This window comes from Scyliorhinus torazame, chromosome 13 (genome assembly GCF_047496885.1).
Source record: "Scyliorhinus torazame isolate Kashiwa2021f chromosome 13, sScyTor2.1, whole genome shotgun sequence".
Taxonomy (NCBI): domain Eukaryota; kingdom Metazoa; phylum Chordata; class Chondrichthyes; order Carcharhiniformes; family Scyliorhinidae; genus Scyliorhinus; species Scyliorhinus torazame.
The window spans coordinates 197,437,181-197,454,587 of record NC_092719.1 but is presented as its reverse complement, the minus strand read 5'-3'; the positions used below and the strand labels follow the sequence as shown (position 1 = coordinate 197,454,587).

The window sequence follows — 17,407 nt, the reverse complement described above, 5'->3', positions numbered from 1 at the left end:
TCTTTGCACTCTGCACGTGGGGGGCTCCCTGCTTGTGGTGTTTCAACAGCTCTTTCATGCTTCCTTCTCCCCAGACCTACTGACCTCCAGGTGTCGTGCCCGTGCTTTTTATGTGGTTGGTGTTCTTGTCTGTGATTGGTTGTGGTGTTGTGTACTCTGATTTGCCTGTTAGTGTGTCCATCATGATGTGTGTGTTTGAATATCATGACAACAGCTGGATGTGCTTACTCGGCTAACAGCTGCCAAGGGGAGAGAGGCTGTCTGTTTGACATGTACTGTACTCTGCTCGGAGCCACAGGAATCTCTGTTTTATACCATAAGCATTGGAGTTCGAATGCATAGAAATTTAATTCAGATTCAGCTGTAGAATTGAGTCGCCGATTACATGCTCCAGTTGATTAAAAACCCATATCTGGGTCAAAGATACCTACTGCGGAAAAAAAAGACAGATATCGAATTGAACTCTGTCTGAGAGTTTTTGAAAGCAAAGGGGATTTTCTGTGCCTGCCGCACCAGGTGAGTCTGAATCTTCAAAGTGCCTGCAACAATATATGCTGTGTGACAAAGGCAATTCAATAGCAGGCATGACACGAAGGATTTCAGAGAGTTGGGTATGGAGCCAAGGAAAGTTGCCGGTGGATAGGTAACCATGGAAACTCAATAGCAGCAAGGTGACCAAGGATATGGGAGAGTGGAGAGGCAACCAAGGGAACTGTCTCAGCCTGCTGGGTAACCAAGACACGGGATAGAGGCTTTGGGAATGAGAGTGTGCGATGGTGTGCGCACAACGCGAGTGGCCATGTTGAGGACAGAGGGCAGCAGCTGTGAAGCCAAGAATACATGACAGGGGCTTTGTGATGGAGAACCAGTCAGGATATGGGACAATGTCAACACAAGTGAGGGTGCACAGTGATAGCACGATGATAGTTGCTATGTGACATGACAGTAACCAGGTGACAGTCGCTGAACGCAGAAGGATAGATGATGTGTGACTGAAGAAGCGTGATAGTGCTTGGGTGAACAAGGGCATGTGACAGTTGTTACCTGAGTATGTAATTAGTATGGTTACAGTAAATGGAGTTGTTTGAAAACCGGACATCTTTAGAATGAGGCATGCCCAATTTTAAGTGGGTAAAAGAAAATAAAAACTTACCTGGGCAATTTGGCTAGGCACTGCATTGGCGCAATGTAGCGCCGGACTATTTATCCGCTTCATCACTTGCTTGCCTGTCTATTCCCACACTCCAAGTGACACTTGACCCCATTTGACCCAGCTTGGCCAGAACCGCCCACAGCCCAAACCGCCCGACCCGGCAAGATCCCAAATCCAGCATGGCCTCAGTCCTGAGGTTGCTGGTGTTGAATCACAGTACTGTCAGGGACAACATTTTAGCCGTAGGCCAAAGGACGTGTGATATTGGATGTATGGTAGTGGATGAACAGGCAACAGCGAATGATGACAAAAATCCAGGGACACAGATTCCAGTTGTCATCACCTTTTGAAAAACTAACACATATTCAATGGCTAAACTGTGATATTCGATGGGAGGAAATTCGGTTTTATTAACATGTATTAACATGAAGATTGAATATATTTTTTAAAATTATAAACAGGTTCACCGCAGCAAGGGCACACGTAATGCCATGGTAACGATGATGTAGCATGCAAATAACTTTAATGAGGTATAGTTTGTAATCTGACTGTGCTGGATAACAAGATGTCACACTGGCTTTACATGCACTGCTCAAGCTTCAGAAAAATTCATATGGCTTAAACGTCTCAAAAATATTAACCCTTTGAAAGTAGCATCAACAATCTGCCCATTACAGGATTATCACTATAGATTAAAATTTAATATTTCCACAAAGGCAAAACTGTCAATAGGTCTGATTCATGTGGTAATATGTTTTAAAAAATTTCATGGGACATTGGTGTCGCAAGCTAAGCCAGCATTTTTATTGCTCATCCCTAATTGCCCCTTGAGAAAGAGTTGGTGAGCAGCTTTCCTGAACCGCTGCAGTCCCGGAGGTGTAGGTACACCCACTGTGCTGTCCTGGAGCGAGTTCCAGGATTTCATTTCATTTTGACCCAGTGACAGTGAAGGGGTGATATATTTCCAAATCAAGCTGGTGTGTGGCTTGGAGAGGAACTAGCAGGTGGTGATGTTGCCATGCACCTGGTGCCCTTGTCCTTCTAGGTGGTAGAGGTCGCGGGTTTGCAAAGTCCCGCTGTTGGAGGAGCCTTGGGAAGTTGCTGTCGTGCATCCTCTTGCTCCTCACATTAAAGACCTGATCACCTCCCAGCTTCTGCTTGGAGTCTGACCTCTCTCCCCCAGCCACAACCTTTGTGGTGTTTTAGGGTATTTTGTGAACTTGAGGTTGCTGGATAAATGCAGATTGCTTTTAGTTTATGAATTATTAAAACTGCTAAGTCTTAGAATGCTTTATTTCTGAATGGTTTAATATTGCAAAGAATCTGCCCCAGATTAATCATAACAGCAACTTTACTGCATATTTTTATTAACATTCCTCATGAACAATTTTCAAAATGAACCTCCTTAAGGGTTACAGATGTTATTTTGGGCCTCTTTAGAGCCAGCCCAGATTAACAGTGTCAATTTCTGAGTCTCCACATACACTCAACAGTATTTGAGTGTACATGTCTGAACGTATGTACTTATAAAAGCACATATAGATCTGTGTGTGTTTGTGTGTGGGTGTCAGAAGGGAAGTGAGTGAATTGTGGTGGGATCCATGAACTATTGGAATGTGGGACAATCTGCGTCACCTCATTACGAAGGGTTGATACTTGGAGCTCTGTCCTCTACCTCCTCTGTGGTTGTGAAACACCGGGGCGGGATTCTTTGGCCTCCCAACCATGTCTTTCTCGGCGGCCAGAAGCAGTGCGTGGTTCGCTGCTGGAGGGATTCTCCGTTCACGCTGCTGTCAATGCCAATTCACATTGAAGCCATCCCACGTCGCCGGGAAACCCGTGGGCAGGGGTGCATCGATGGCGGGACCAGAGAATCCCGCTGCTAGCGAATGGCAGGAGAACTCTGGCCCATGTCTTCTCTGGTGCAAAAAGCTCTGGGCTGGATTCTTCCGCCCTGCTCGCCGCAAGATCGCCACGGGCGAGACCCGGACAGTGGAAAAGTCCACTGACCTCGGGCGGGATTCTCCAGTCGCTGGGCGGGCGATACCGGAGATTCCTGGCCTTCAGAACAAGGCAAATGAGAATTGGGATTGAAGGTTATAGAGGTATTAGCACATATTATTTAGTTATTTTTCAGGTGAGATAAGACTAGTAATTTGAGGGTGAGTTTTAAGATTGAATGCTCTTGGTAGAGAGTGTTCCATTTAATGGAGCGATTATTTAGAATTCAGATGTGGAGGTCAGTGTGACCAATTTACGCCCCAATTAATTTTCCATTGGGTATTATTGCCTTTTTTACCTACTGTAAATATGGCAGTCAGTGAGGTTGCCTTCCTTTGGATATCTATATTGTATTGCTCAGAGTCGCCAGGTGTCAAATGATACCACCACAAGGTTCAACCAGCTATCGATCAAAGAGCCAAACACCAGTTAGTTAGTTCAAGATCAAGGGTACTTTATTTACACACAAAATTAATCATGCAACATAGATACTACTAGTTAAACTACACCTATCAACTATGACAACCTGTACTTAACTTCAGGCAGCTGGCTTAGGTCAGAGGAACAGTGGCCGTTGTTCGGATCTGTATCTATCGGGTCTGTAGAAGTAACTACTGCTCAGCTAGGCTTATATGTCTGGTAGCGGGCGTTGAACTTGAACTTGCTTCTGGTGGTGCTGCAATTGGAGGTAGACATAGAACATATAGTGAAGAAGGAGGCCATTCGGCCCATCGAGTCTGCACCGACCCAGTAAAGCCCTCACTTCCACCCTATCTCCAAAACCCAATGTCCTCTCCTAACCTTTTTTGGTCACTAAGGGCAATTTATCATGGCCAATCCACCTAACCTGCACGTCTTTGTACTGTGGGAGGAAACCGGAGCACCCAGAGGAAACCCACGCAGACACGGGGAGAACGTGCAGACTCCGCACAGACAGTGACCCAGCAGGGAATCGAACCTGGGACCCTGGCGCTGTGAAGCCTCAGTGCTAATCACTTGTGCTACCGTGTTGCCCGTTGCTGGAGCGCCAGGTCCAAGAGAGGTCGAACACGTGGTGGTCTCTCTTTTTATCCTTGGGGGTTTTCGTGCTCTTTTGGGCGGTATTCAGTTTGGACCCCACTAATTGGGTAATTTCTGATCACTGTGTTCGATTCAAACCAATAAAGAGGCGGGTGCCTTGATGGCTGGGTGTGTCCTAAGCGGTCATTGACCCCGTTGTTTACGCTTTCCGAGTACAGGGAGTGGCGCCAAAATGTCTGGGATTGTATCGGTCACTCAAGTATCAGTCCTTTGTCTGGCGGAGATGGGCCATCAAAATGCTAATCGGTTGGGGGTTTCGATACCGTCTGGATTCCTCACTCGCAAATATACATTCAGGCTCTGAGCCTGCCTGAATCTCGCATTGTCCATTTGTCCTGTTATGCTTTGCGACCTTCCCTGTTCCTGGTTGTAAGTGGCCATCCCAGATGGCTACATTCCGTCCTCTTGATCCTCAACGCGAAGCGTAAAGGATCGCACTACTGGATCTTCTCCTGTTCTCTGACATGCCGGGTACCCTCAATCAAGGACAGGTTCTATCCTACTCTGTCCTTTGGGTTGAAACATTTACCTAAGTTTATACAACACATATCTCTAAAAATCCTAAGGAGGGCACTATAACATTCAAACATACATTTCAGTCTCTTTACACAAAAAGGGGGGACCTCTAACTGTCTTTAACTAAACTACGCTCATGCTGCTATCTAATAACCAAAGAACTTATATTACAATACAAATGCACAATAGCAGCTTCACATTCCTACTTATCACTAATGTCCATGTACAAAGAAAGTAACTTTATTAAAAAAACAACCGCGGAATTTATTAGGGAGGAAGGGTTCAGAAAGAGTGTGGGGTTTGCTGGAGTCCAAGGAAAGGGGCTCTAAGTGTGTATACTGGAGGGCAGGAGCTCTCCTTCGCCATTTCCAAAGTCTGATCGTCTGGATGACACTGCAAAGTATAGCTATCGCCAGTAGGGCTTCCACTGTGTACGAAAGGGAGTACCATTTTATGATATTATCACACCACGTTGGGGTATCAGTGGCTGTGTCTATGTGTGGTGTAGTGTCCGGGCTAGGGGTGTCATGTTGGGTGGTCATGTTTAGGGTCTGTGTGTTTAGGGGTGTAGGGTCCACTAACGCGCGCAACTGTATTGATCCAACGACGATCATGATGCAGATCATCAGGTTTGTCTTCACCTTGTCCATATTTTTCTCTGTCTTCAGGTGTATCCGTATCTTCCTGCTGATACAAGCATAATATCTGTTATTATCTTGTTGCTTAATATCTCGTTTGTCTGTCTGTTTCTCCTTAATCAATTTCCCATTTAGAATCATCACCATATGTGATTCCCTCATTTTTTTTTTTTAACAACCATTTGGGAGACAAGACATCTGAAAAAAAAATTCTGTCACAGTGCAAGCACTCTCGCAGCCTGTGTTTGATGGGATGAGCGGGCGGACAATTTCTCCGTCCTCTGAAAACTCATTTCAATCAAGTGTTTTGAACATGTAAATAGCAGATGGGGGGATAACAACCGAAGGGTCGCCGGAAAGGGGACAAAGGTTGTGGCAAAAGTGCATTCTTTAAACCACAGTTGTAAAAAAAACAGCAAAAGAGTTTCGAAAATAATTCTCCGAATGGGGTGCGTATGAGCCGGGGCAAGGCAAGAATGGGTGGAATCCCCGGGTAGGGCGGTGATCAGTGCCATTGCTCCACTACCCGAGCTTGGCTGACCAAATACATAGGGGGTCCTCAGGCAGGGCGGGGATCAGTGCCGTTACTCCACTGCCTGAGTGACCTTCCAAGAACGGTCATTGACCCTGTTGTTTATGCTTCCCAAGTACAGGGAGTGGTGCCGAAATGTCTGGGATTGTATCGGTCGCTCAAGTATCAGTCCTTTGTCTGGCGGAGATGGGCCATCAAAATGCTAATCGGTTGGGGTTCCGATAAGTCTAGATTCCTGACTCGCAAATATATATTCAGGCTCTGAGCCTGCCTGAATCTCGCATTGTCCATTTTTCCCGTTATGCTTTGTGACCTTCCCTGTTCCTGGTTGTAAGTGGCCATCCCAGATGGCTACAGTATGCTGATCTCCTTTCCAAAAGCATGTTCCTCCTATGATGAAAGTAAGGTATCAGCTTGTTGGCGCGGTCACAAGCCCATGATGAATAGTCATGCATGGAATATTGACGGAGCAGGTTTGATTACACACAATATTGATTGAGCTAATTTACCAAACCAGGTGGAATTGACACCTATCCTGACAGACAGAGAGATCAGAATTTGGTTCTGCACTCCACCTGCTCAAAATGCCATCCTATCCTGAAGTGGGCTGAACTCTGTGTCTGTGCCCAGGTGCAGTGCTAACCACTGTGCCACCATGATCTTCACTTGGTCCCCCTTTGCTGATAGCTGTAATCGTCAATCCGTGAGAGACAGGTTTTATCACACGTGAATCCACCACGTGACATTGTGACGAGTTGTTTTTAGCCTTGGTGCCTACTGTCAAGGTGCACGTTGCCAAGCCGCAGTACCCATTGGTCATTGTGATATTGCATGTCAGCCCACAGGCCATTTCCCCCTTTCCCCAGATAATAACTCCCCAGTCATGATAGCCGATGTTTAGGGCCTTCATGTCAGGCTTGCAAGTATACTTAAAGCTGAACCTTGGGTGCCCCATTGGCTGCCTGGCTCTGGCTACCTCACCATACAGAAGGCCCTTGGTAAAAGGTCTGTTGTAAAATTTCTCCCTCCAAAATTGTACCAGCACCAATTCCCAGGCAATAGTTACACCTACTCATGTAGGACATTTGAAGCCAGAAGTACCAATATGTGAGGGCCCTTGAGAAGGTGCAGGGACAGCAAGGTGGCACAGTGGTTAGCAGAGCTGAGGACCCGGGTTCGATACCTGCCCCGGGACACTGGCCGTGTGGAGTTTGCACATTCTCCCCATGTCTGTGTGGGTCTCACCCCCACAGCCTAAAAAGACGTGCAAGGTAGGTGGATTGGCCATGCTAAATTACCCCTTAATTGGAAACAAAAATGATTGGTTATTCTAAATTAGAAAAAAGAAACGGTCCCAGGGGTGGGAAATGTAGTTACAAGGTTAGGTTGGAGAAACCGGAGTTATTCTCATTGGAGCAAAGGCAAGATTTGCTAAAGGTGTACAAATTTACAACATGTTTGGACAAGGTAGACAAGGAAACAACTGTTCCTATTCGCTGATAGTCCAAGGACTAGGAGACACAGGTTTGAGGTTTTGCACAAGAGATGCAGGGGAATGTGAGGACAAACATTTTTACACAGAGTGAGAATGATCCGGAACTTTCTGCTCACAAAGTGGTGGAAGCAGAGACAATCAATGATTTCAAAAGAAAACTGGATGTGCGTTTAAAGGAAATAAGTGAGTAGGACTGCAGGACAGGATAGAGCAGGTGAATGGAACTTATTGGATTGTTCCAGCATACATTTGATGGGCTGAATCGCCTCTTTCTGTGCCATTGTGACCATATGAATCCAAACTGGGTACAATTGAGGTGATGGACCCCTTTGTCACAATGGTCCACAATATTTACAATATACATCAATGATCTGCATGAGGGAACCAAAAGTATTATTTAAGATCATTAATGACACAAAACCTGGTGGGAAGATGAGTGGTGGGGAGGATTTTAAGAGTCTTCAGCCTGATTAAACAAGTTGAGTGAGTGGGCAGATGCAGTATAACGTGGATAAAAGTGAAGTTATCCACTTTGGATGGAGAAACAGAATGACAGAGTATTATATAAATGGTGATAGATTGGGAAATGTAATGTTGACGTACATAGCGACCTGGGTGTACTTGTACACCAGTCACGGAAAACAAGCATGCAGGTACAGCAAGCAGTTAGGAAGACAAATGGTATGTTGCCCTTCAGTGCAGTTCAGGCGCAAGGATGTCTTAGTGCAGCTATACAGGGCCTTGGTGAGACCACACCTGGAATATTGTGTGCAGTTTTGCTTTCCTTACCTAAGAAAGGATATACTTGTGTAGAGGGAGTGCAGCAAAAGTTCAGCAGACTGATACCTTGGGTGGCAGGATTGTCGTATGAGGAGAGATTGGGTCAACAGGGTCTGGCTTCACTGGAATTTAGAAGAATGAGAGAGGATCTTATTGAAACATATAAAATTCTGACAGGGCTGGAAAGACTGGATGCGGGGATGTAGTTTCCCCTGGCTGGGGGGGGGGGGCGGAGGGGGGGGGGGCGGGGGGGGGGGGGGTAGAATAAGGTGCCACAGTCTCAGGATGTGGGGTAGGCCACTTAGGACCAAAATGAGGAGAGATTTCTTCAGTCAGAGGGTGCTAAATCTGTGGAATTCACTAATAATAATAATCGCTTATCGTCACAAGTAGGCTTCAATGAAGTTACTGTGAAAAGCACCTAGTTGCCACATTCCGGCGCCTGTTCGGGGAGGCCGGTACAGGAATTGAACGCCCTTGTTCTGCATTACAAGCCAGCTGTTTAGCCCACTGTGCTAAACCAGCCCCATAACCAGCCTCTACCACAGAAGGCTGTGGAGGCCAAATCACTGAATATATTTAAGAAGGAAATAAATTCATTTCTAGACTCTAAAGGTGCCAAGGGGTATGGTGGAGAGTGTGTGAGTATGGTATTGAGATAGAGGATCAGCCATGATCATATTTTTTTTAAAAAAAATAATTTTTATTATATGTTTTCATAAAAGATCACGAACAAAATTGGAAAGGAAAAAAGCACCCAACAGGGTTAAGTACAAACACAATCTAAAAAAGCAACCCCCCAAACCCCTCCCCCCCTGTACCTAAATAATAAATTAACATTAACACCTCGACTTAAGACAACAGGTGTATACACCCCCTCAGACCCTTCCAGTGTAAATAACATAAACAAAAATAAAGTAAACCCCCCCCCCCATCCCCCGAGCTGCTGCTGCCATTGACCAATGTCTATCGTCCTGCCAGAAAGTCTAAGAACGGTTGCCACCGCCTAAAGAACCCTTGTACCGACCCTCTCAAGGCGAATTTCACCCTCTCCAATTTAATGAATCCTGCCATATCGCTGATTCAGGATTCCACGCTTGGGGTCCTCGTATCTTTCCACTGAAGGAGAATCCTTCGCCGGGCTACCAGGAACGCAAAGGCCAGAATTCCGGCCTCTTTCGCCTCCTGCACTCCCGGCTCCTCTGCCACCCCAAATATTGCGAGCCCCCAGCCCGGTTTGACCCTGGATCCTACCACCCTCGACACCGTCCTCGCTACGCCCTTCCAAAATTCCTCCAGCGCTGGGCATGCCCAGAACATATGGGTGTGATTTGCTGGGCTCCCTGAGCACCTAACACACCTGTCCTCACCCCCAAAGAACCTGCTCATCCTTGTCCCGGTCATGTGTGCCCTGTACAGCACCTTAAACTGTATGAGGCTGAGCCTTGCGCATGAAGAGGAAGAGTTCACCCTCCCTAGGGCATCTGCCCACGTCCCCTCTTCGATCTTCTCTCCCAACTCCTCCTCCCACTTACCTTTCAACTCCACCACCGAGGCCTCCTCCTCCTCCTGCATCACCTGGTAAGTTTCCCACTCCCACCCACGCCCCCGAGAGCACCCTGTCCTGTACTGTGTGTGGCAGTAGCCGTGGGAATTTCACCACCTGCCGTCTGGCAAACGCCCTTACCTGCAAGTATCTGAAGGTGTTCCCCGGGGGGAGCCCGTACTTCTCCTCCAGGTCACCCAAGCTTGCGAACTTCCCATCCAAAAACAAGTCCCCCAACTTTCGTATGCCTGCCCTGTGCCACCCCGAAAACCCTCCACCTGTTCTTCCTGGGGCGAACCGGTGGTTCCCCCGTAATGGGGTCCACGCCGAGGCCCTAACATCCCCCCTATGCCGCCTCCACTGCCCCCAAATTTTGAGGGCCGCCACCACCACTGGGCTCGTGGTATACCTCCTTGGAGGGAGCGGCAGCGGTGCCGTTGCCAGTGCCCCCAGACTCGTACCCACACAGGACGCCGTCTCCAGCCTCTTCCATGCAGACCCCTCCCCCTCCATCACCCACTTGCGCACCATTGTCGCATTGGCGGCCCAGTAGTACCCACAGTGGTTGGGCAGCGCCAGCCCCCCTCTATCTCTACTCCGCTCCAGGAACACCCTTCTCACCCTCGGAGTCCCTCGCGCCCACACAAACCCCATTATACTCCTGTTAACCCGCCTGAAAAAAGCCTTAGGGATAAACACGGGGAGGCACTGTACCAGGAACAAAAACCTTGGGAGCACCGTCATTTTGACTGACTGCACCCTACCCGCCAGGGACAGCAGCAACACGTCCCACCTCTTGAACTCCTCCTCCATTTGCTCCACCAGCCTTGTAAAAGAAAGCCTATGCAGGGCCCCCCAGCTCCTGGCCACCTGGACCCCCAAATATCTGAAACTCCTCTCCGCCCTTTTTAGTGGGAGCTCGCCAATCCCCCTCTCCTGGTCCCCTAGCTGAACTACAAACAGCTCGCTCTTCCCCATATTGAGCTTGTACCCCGAAAAGTCCCCGAATTCCCTAAGGATCCTCATTACCTCTGGCATTCCTCCCACCGGGTCCGCCACATACAGCAGCAGGTCGTCTGCATAAAGCGACACCCTATGCTCCTCCCCACCCCGCACCAACCCCCTCCAGTTCCTCGACTCTCTCAGTGCCATAGCCAGGGGTTCAATCGCCAGTGCGAAGAGCAGGGGGGACAGGGGACACCCCTGTCTCGTCCCTCGGTGCAACCGAAAGTACTCGGACCTCCTCCTATTTGTGGCCACACTCGCCATCGGGACCTCATACAACAGCCTAACCCACCTGACAAACGCCTCCCCAAACCCGAACCTCTTCAGCACCTCCCACAGGTACCCCCACTCTACCCTATCGAAGGCTTTCTCAGCATCCATCGCCACCACTATCTCCGCCTCCCCCTCCCTCGCCGGCATCATGATAACGTTCAAAAGCCTCCGCACATTCGCGTCAACTGTCTCCCCTTCACAAACTCCGTCTGGTCTTCATGGATGATCTGCGGCACACAATCCTCAATCCTCGTGGCTAAGACCTTCGCCTAAGCACCTTGGCATCTACATTTAGTAAGGAAATCGGTCTATAAGACCCACATTGCAGGGGATCCTTGTCCCGCTTCAGGATCAAGGAAATCAGTGCCCGGGACATCGTCGGGGGTAAAGCCCCTCCCTCCCTTGATTCATTGAAGGTCCTAACTAACAGCGCTCCCAACAGGTCCATATATTTTTTATAGAACTCGACCGGGAAACCGTCCGGCCCCGGTGCCTTCCCCGCCTGCATGCTTCCTATCCCTTTGATCAGCTCCTCCAGCCCAATCGGGGCCCCCAGTCCCACCACCAGTCCCTCTTCCACCTTTGGAAACCACAATTGGTCCATCCCTCCCTCCTCCCGTGGGGGCTCGGATCGGTACAATTCCTCGTAGAAGTCCCTGAAGACTCCATTGATGCCAACCCCACTCCGCACCACGCTCCCTCCCCTGTCCTCAACTCCCCCGATCTCCCTAGCTGCATCCCGCTTCCGAAGCTGATGCGCCAGCATCCGGCTTGCCTTTTGCCCATACTCGTAGACCGCCCCCTGGGCCTTCCTCCACTGCACCTCCGCCTTCCTGGTGGTCACCAGGTCGAATTCGGCCTGGAGGCTGCGCCTCTTCCTCAACAATCCTTCCTCAGGTTCTTCCGCATAGCTCCTGTCTACCCTCACCATCTCCCCCACCAGCCTCTCCCTCTCCCCCCCGCTCGCTCCGCTTCTTGTGGGCCCTGATGGAGATCAGCTCTCCCCTCACCACCGCCTTCAGTGCCTCCCATACCATCCCTACTTGGAGTTCCCTGTTGTCGTTGGTCTCCAAGTACCTCTCTATACTTCCTCGGACCCGCTCGCTCACCTCCTCGTCCGCCAACAGCCCCACCTCCAAGCGCCACAGCGGGCGCTGGTCCCGCTCCTCCCCCATCTCCAAGTCCACCCAATGCGGGGCGTGGTCTGAAATGGCTATTGCCGAATACTCGGTATCCTCTACTCTCGCTATCAGCGCCCTACTCAAAATGAAAAAGTCGATTCGAGAATAAGCGTTATGGTCATGTGAAAAGAATGAAAATTCCCTAGCCCCCGGCCTTGCAAATCTCCAAGGGTCCACCCCTCCCATTTGGTCCATAAATCCCCTCAACACTCTAGCCGCCGCCGGCTTCCTACCCATCCTAGACCTGGAGCGATCCAGTGCAGGATCCAACACCCTGTTAACGTCTCCCCCCATTATCAGGCTCCCCACTTCCAAGCCTGGGATCCGACCCAACATACGCCGCATAAAACCCGCATCGTCCCAGTTCGGGGCATACACATTGACCAGTACCACCCTCTCTCCCTGCAACTTACCACTTACCATTATGTACCTACCGCCATTATCTGCCACAATGCTCGACGCCTCGAATAACACCTTCTTTCCCACCAAGATCGCCACCCCTCTATTTTTGGCATCTAGCCCCGAGTGAAACACCTGACCTACCCACCCTTTCCTCAGTCTACCTGGTCTGCCACCTTCAGGTGTGTCTCCTGGAGCATAACCACATCCGCCCTGAGCCCCTTCAGGTGCGCGAACACGCGGGCCCGCTTAACCGGCCCATTCAGTCCCCTTACATTCCAGGTTATCAGCCGGATCAGGGGGCTACCTGCCCCCCTCCCCCGCCGACTAGCCATTACCCCTCCTCGGCCAGCCACGCGCCCGCACCCCACACCCGGCACGTTCCCCACAGCGGCATACCCCCGTCTCGACCCACCCCACTCGCTCCAGCTCCTCCTTGATCTTAGCAGCAGCAACTCGATTCCTCCCCCCCCCCCCCCCCGGCTAGGACCCATCCTAGCTGGTTCACTCCCCCCATTGCACTTCCGCAAGTCAGCTGACTCCTGCTGACCCCGGCCACTCCCGCCTCCCCTTCGACTCCTCCCATTATGTGGCACACCCTCCTCTCCCGCTCCCCATTCACAGGCTCTATGCCTCCGTTCTAAGCGCGGGAAACAATCCCCGCTTCCCCGCCCCGGTCCCGCCCCCCCCAGTCTTCGGCGCGGGAAAAAATCCCGCGCTCTCCACCTACCGGGCCCCACCACCAACCAAAACAGTGCCTAACCCACCCCATCCACCCTCCCCAACCTGAAAGAGAAAAACACAGAGAAAAAGAAACCCAAAACAATGCAAAGGCCACCCCCCGCCGAACCAAAAATAGGCATAACATATCCACCGCAGTCCCCAATCGCCCATCCCGACCCTCAGTCTGTGTCCAGCTTCTCGGCCTGAACAAAGGCCCAAACCTCCTCCGGAGACTCAAAATAATGGTGCCGGTCCTTGTAGGTAACCAACAGTCGCGCCGGCTGCAACATGCCAAACTTCACCCCCTTCCTGTGCAGCACCGCCTTCGCTCGATTGTACCCGGCCCTCCTCTTCGCCACCTCCGCACTCCAGTCCTGATATATCCGAACCTCCGCGTTCTCCCACCTGCTGCTCCTCTCCTTCTTGGCCCACCTGAGCACACACGCCCGATCGACGAACCGATGGAACCGCACCAGCACCGCCCGTGGAGGCTCGTTAGCCTTGGGCCTCCTTGCCAACACTCTATGGGCCCCTTCCAGCTCCAGGGGCCCCTGGAAGGACCCCGCTCCCATCAGCGAGTTCAACATGGTGACCACATAGGCCCCCACGTCCGGCCCCTCCAGCCCCTCCGGGAGGCCCAGAATCCGCAGATTCTTCCGCCTCGACCGATTCTCCATCTCCTCGAACCGCTCCTGCCATTTCTTGTGGAGCGCCTCGTGCGCCTCCACCTTTACCGCCAGGCCTAAGATCTCGTCCTCATTGTCAGAGATCTTTTGTCGAGCCTCTCGGATCGCCACCCCCTGGGCCGTCTGTGTCTCCAGCAGCTTATCAATAGAAGCCTTCATCGGCTCTAGCAGGTCCGTTTTAATCTCTCTGAGGCAGCGCTGGATACCCTCCTGTTGCTCCTCCGCCCACTGCCTCCACGCTGCCTGGTCTCCGCCCGCCGCCATTTTGTCCTTCCCTCCCTTCTTCTGGGCCACCACCACCTTTTTTGTCACCCCGCTCCTAGTTAAAGCCATATACTGACGGGGAGCTATTATTAACTCCTTCCCACACCGGGAAACGTCGAAAAAGTGCCCTTGGGGGCCCTGAAAAGAACCCAAAATTCCGTTTTTGCGGGAGCCGCCGAATGTGCGACTTAGCTCCGCAACCGGAAGTCTCGAGATGGAATCCTTTTGGCAGTGTTCGCTTCCCCAATCTGCCCCCAAAAGTCTGTGGAAACTCCTGAAAAAGTTCTAAGAGTCCGTTCCAGACGGGAGCTGCCGAATGCGCGACCTACTCCTCCATGGCCGCCACCGGAAGCCTCGTCCCCGCTTCTTCAGTGGCCTTGGTGAGATCTTTTCACAGTTGTTCCCTCTGCTGTTAGAATTCACTTTTGATAAAGGCCTTCAGGTCAGTTTGCAGCTTTAAGCTTGCCCTTCCCCCGCCTGCTTGCTGGAAGAGGCCCTGTTTATCCTGTTGCAGCCAAATCTTTTACTGTTTCTGCCGTGTCTGGAAGCCAAAAGACATACATTCCTGGGGGACACTGTCAGGGGAATGTTGCAGTCTTCTTCCCACACCGGGAAATGTCAAACAAATGCCGTGGGGGCCCTGTAAAAGAGCCCAAAAGTCCGTTCCAAGCGGGAGCTACCGAATATGCGACCTAGCTCTGCATAGCCGCACCCGGAAGTCAGCCATGATCATATTGAATGGCGGAGCAGGCTCGAAGGGCCGAATGGCCTCCTCCTGCTCCAACTTCCACTTTTCTATGTTTCTACAATCTCTATATGACTGAATGCCTCCTTCTCCTCCTCTAAAATTAGAATATCAGTTTGATTAACTGCATGATCCACCGTCTCTTCCTCCCTTGGAATCTCAGCCGGACTTAATAACTCAGCACAATCTATAAGTTGTAAGCTGTGGGTGAGATGAGTGTTTCTCAGTAAAACCGTAAAATTGGGATGTTGTGCGCGATGTTTCAATCCTTCAGCGGAGTGGATATTACAATGAATCAGCCTGGGAGTTGCTTGGGCTCCTGCACCAGGGGCGGTTCAATGTTAACATTCACCTGTCTTGGTTAAGCGTTCACTTCTTGCCTCAGCCTTGCAGGAGCCACCTGGATATGTGAGGTTTCCTCAACCACAGTCCCGGGGCTGTCTGTCAGTTCAATGTCAGATATGGAAATTTCAGAATTACAACTTGTCTTGTGCTTCCTGGTGGGTGTGTCGGGGGGGGGGGGGGGGTTGGGGGAGGAGGGGGGCAGGGGGCGTGGAGAGCATCCCCTGAACGGGAGGTAAACAGTGGGAGTTTGATGGCATAATAAAGCAGCTCAGCAAATTTGTAGCAAAACCAATCGGAACATGTTATCCAGTTGTCTGCAAGGTTGCCTGTTCCAAGCGCGTTAATTGCAGGAACAGTCAGGGGATTAAATCATAAATTGACACAGCAATAAGTAAATCAAAATGAAAGAGCTTGTCAAGATTGCTCATTTATCTGAAGTGTGATGAGCAAGTTGCAGCAGGCACCTGCAAGAAAGATAGGGGAGAGTAGAGGAAAGGTGTGGGGAAGGAGGGAGGGAGGGAAGGGGAGAGGGGAGGGGAGGGGAGAGGGGAGGGGAGGAAAGGTTATCAAAGCAGTTCCATTATCAGCAGATCAAGTTCTATCTTGCTTCCTCGGTGAAGCTAGTATGGGGAGTTTATGTGTGTGCGTCAGAAAGGCTGATAAGAATCTGGTTGTTGTAAACTTAACTTTCCATTCTTCCCATGATCACAGGGAATCTTTGTTTCCATGCACACAGGGTGAGATATTCTGTCTTTGTATCTGTGAACATCTCACGTGGTTTCTGGCTGAGTGTAAGACTGATATAAATGGGATCGACCTTGCAGCATTCATTCGATACGACCACAGCGGTTTCTCTCCAGACAGACACACAAATTGTTCAAGTGTGATATTGTAAACCTTGGGTGTCTTAATACAATGGGAAGGATGGAATGACGCAATTCAACCCGTCACACGAAGAGATCCTAACTATTTCAATACCACTGATGGATGGATGGATGGACGGACGGACAGATGGATGGAGGGGCGGAGGGATGGATAGACGGATGGATGGATGGATGGACGGATTGATGGATGGATGGAGGGGAGGAGGGATGGAATGGAAGAGGGATGGACGGACGGATCATTGAAAAATCGTCATGGGAGCAGGTGACAAATTGTGAAGATGTGGATGAATTTTAAGGACCAACAACCCACACTAAAACCGGGTAAAGCCATTTTTCTGGTATCCCTGGCAGCCACCTAAAACAGGTGCTAGGTCCCTCACAAATGTAAATGAGAGGCCTAACACTTGTTTTTAGCCCACCTCTAGGAAATTGGGTGTCGCAGGCTGCCAACAAAATATACATTTTTCTTCATATTTTAAAAGTGTTCGCTGTGAGGATTAGATGTCTGGATGGAGAAGCATGAAAACTACCCTGACTTTCGAATTCCATATGAGACCAGAGATCCGCAAGGACAAAATTATCTCATAAAGTGCCAGGAACTGTATATTGGTGCCCTTGGGTGTTCTTCCTACCAAAGTGTGGGTGTTTAAGGGGAGGATATCTCTCTGCAATAATATTAGTGGGTTCCTGTAGTGATGCAGCTCAGTCACCCCTTCCCATGAAGATAAACAAATATTTTCCAGCTTCAAACATCTGTGGGAGTCCGGGCCTGGACCTCTGGGTGGGCACCACTTTCAGCTTATTTCGCCCAGCTACTCTTTTGCCCAGGATAAAGTTAAGCAACCCCTGACTTGGGAGTGCCTTCCCCTGACCAAATCAGAAGTGGTTGATCTTGCTATGGGTGGATTCCGCCTGCTACACCAGGATGCTCAAAGCTGGTGGAGGAGGCTAGAATCTGGCATGTCTGGATGTTGGACGTTCACCAGCCACTCAGTGAACTTACACATATGACTGCAGGCTACACGGCTGTGAATTTTTAACTCCACCCCGGCAATGTAAAAGAAAGAGAGAAAGATTTGCATTTATTTATTGTCTTTCACAACTTCTGGATGTCCCAAAGTGCTTTACAGCCAATTAAGTCCTTGTGTTAAGGTGGACACA

General features: G+C 50.1%; 1 protein-coding gene across 1 annotated transcript in view; it reads left to right on the top strand.

Annotated features, from left to right (window-relative positions):
- Positions 1-219: 219 nt before the first annotated feature.
- LOC140388501 (uncharacterized) overlaps positions 220-17,407 on the top strand; it is a 175,989-nt gene continuing 158,801 nt past the window's right edge. The window contains exon 1 of the mRNA XM_072472793.1: positions 220-516. The gene's annotated coding sequence lies outside the window, so the exon portion shown is untranslated. The remainder of the gene's footprint in view (positions 517-17,407) is intronic.